The sequence below is a fragment of the Babylonia areolata genome, chromosome 1 (genome assembly GCF_041734735.1).
Source record: "Babylonia areolata isolate BAREFJ2019XMU chromosome 1, ASM4173473v1, whole genome shotgun sequence".
Lineage (NCBI taxonomy): Eukaryota > Metazoa > Mollusca > Gastropoda > Neogastropoda > Buccinidae > Babylonia > Babylonia areolata.
The window spans coordinates 42,767,812-42,770,311 of NC_134876.1; the positions used below are offsets into that span (position 1 = coordinate 42,767,812).

The 2,500-nt window shown below is 41.8% G+C and overlaps 1 protein-coding gene across 1 annotated transcript in view; it reads left to right on the plus strand.

Annotated features, from left to right (window-relative positions):
- The first annotated feature begins 1,106 nt into the window (after positions 1–1,106).
- LOC143282061 (cardioacceleratory peptide receptor-like) overlaps positions 1,107–2,500 on the plus strand; it is a 205,244-nt gene continuing 203,850 nt past the window's right edge. Inside the window, exon 1 of the mRNA XM_076587554.1 lies at positions 1,107–1,289. The gene's annotated coding sequence lies outside the window, so the exon portion shown is untranslated. The remainder of the gene's footprint in view (positions 1,290–2,500) is intronic.

Consider the following 2,500-nt stretch of genomic DNA (forward strand, 5'->3'; position numbering starts at 1 on the left):
AGCACACTGTCCAGAAATCTGCTCTAGGTGCTTTACAAAAACGCTTTTGTTAACATAAAACATTACATCAATGCTACATACACACACCAAAATGCGACTACACAGAGAGAGAGAGAGAGAGAGAGAGAGAGAGAGAGACACACAGACGCACACACACACACACACACACACACACACAATGCATACATATATTTTAACATGCATGTGTATCTAACAGCTACCCTTAGACTGAGTGGGCATATCCATACCTGCTTGGTTGCTTTTAAGAACAAACAAACAGACAGAGAGTGAAGAATAAACAAACAAACAAAAACAGAACGTGGTATGTGACGTACTGACGTACTGATTGACTGACTCGCTGACTGATTGACTGACTGAAAACTGACCGACTGGCTGACTTATTTTGCTTGCTTACTTTGCTTTCTTTGATTGACTGAATAGCAGATGTGGAGTGATGGCCTAGAGGTAACGCGTCCGCATAGGAAGCGAGAGAATGTGAGCGCGCTGCTTCGAATCAGGGCTCTTTATTTTCTCCCCCTCCACTAGACCTTGAGTGGTGGTCTGGACGCTAGTCATTCAGATGAGACGATAAACCGAGGTCCCGTGTGCAGCATGCACTTAGCGCACATAAAAAAACCCACGGCAACAAAAGGGTTTGTTCCTGGCAAAATTCTGTAGAAAAATCCACTTGGATAGGGAAAAAACAAATAAAACTACACACAGGAAAAAAAAAAAACCAAAAACACCTAACAAACAAAAACAAACAAACAATGGGTGGCGTTGTAGTGTAGCGACGCGCTCTCTCTGAGGAGAGCAGCCCGAATTTCACTCAGAGAAATCTGTTGTGATCAAAAAAAAGAAATACAAATACAAATACAAAATGAGAAAATTGTTGTAGTGCAATGTCACAAACGCACCTGGCTTTTTTCTTTCTTTCTTTTTTTTTCTTCTTCTTTCTTTTTTTTTTCTTTCTTTCATTTTTTTTTCTTCTTTTCTTTTCTTTCTTTCTTTTTTTTTTTCTTCTTTTTTTTTTCACGTTGAGTTTTTCTTTGCACCTGGTTTCAGGAGAGGAGGGGAGATGATGAGAAAGGGGGGTGGGGGGGAGACAAACCACGAAAAAAACCACCACCACCACCACCAACCACCAACCACCAACTGAGGAACAAGAAACCAGAAGGTGAGGGGCGGAGTGAGGGACGTGGTGCCGCTCGCCGCTGTCTGTGCTGCCTGAAGGTGCCCAGCTGTGACTAATGTTGAAACAATAACAGGAAAGGAAGAAGAAGGAGAAGGTGAGGTGTGTGTGTGTGTGTGTGTGTGTGTGTGTGTGTGTGGTGGAGCGCGTGCGAGTGGGCGCGCCAGTTCAAGAAAAAAAGAGTTTGAGCTCTGCTTTTTTTTTTGCTTTTTAATTTTTTTTTTTTTTTTTTTTTTAATTGTTGAATGAAATATTACCATTCTTGTCTACAGGGCTCTGCCATTAAATGGGCAATAGAATAAGTCAGTCAGTTTCTCTGTCTCTGTCTCTCTGTGTCTGTCGAACTGTATGTCTGTCTCTCTCTCTCTCGCTCCCTCTCTCTCTGTCTCTGTGTTGTATATGAGGCTGTTGTAAATTTGTACCACTTAGCCTGTTGGATGTATTCATGTATTTCATTCGTTCGTATTGTGTTTACATTAATTTGAAGTCTATACTGCTGTTATAATTACTATCCGTTAAATATTTATGTAATAACCTAAAATATTCGCATTCGCATTCTCTCTCTGTCTCTCTGTCTGTCTGTCTGTCTCTCTCTCTCTCTCTCTCTCTCTCTCTCTCTCTCTCACTGAACACAGTGTTCAGTGTGTTCTCTCTTTCTCTCTCTCTCTCTCTCTCTCTCTCTCTCTGTCTCTGTCTTTGTCTCTCTGTCTCTGTCTCTATCTGTCTGTCTGTCTGTCTGTCTCTCTCTCTCTGTCTATGTCTCTCTGTCTCTGTCTGTCTCACTCTCTCTCTCTCTGTTACTGTCTATTGGTCTTTGTCAATATGTTTCTGTCTTTCTCTCCGTCTCTGTATGTATGTATGTATGTATGCATATATGTATGTATGTGTCTGTGTGTGTGTGTGTGTGTGTGTGTGTGTGTGTGTTCATCCCCCCCCACCCCCCAATACCCTCCTCCAACCGCTCTGTACTCTTGTCTCACTTTTTATTTTCTGTGTGAGCATGCAGAAGCATCTGATCTGATGGCCGCGTGTGTATGCACTCTCTTCTGTCAAACTTGTATTGATTGTACAATAATATAATATGATACGGCGTCCTGTCAACATTAAAAAGAAAAAAAAAAAGGTTTCGTCATCCATTCACCCGTCCATTCATTTATTCATTCACGTCCATTTGTTGGGCCGACCATTCTCTCTCAAAGTGCACTGTCTTGTTCTAGGATGTAACGGGTCTACAACAGAGCTGTGTGTGAATCAGTCAACCAGCCCAATGCACTCTTCATTTATCTCTTCCGTCAGGAAAAAAAAAGA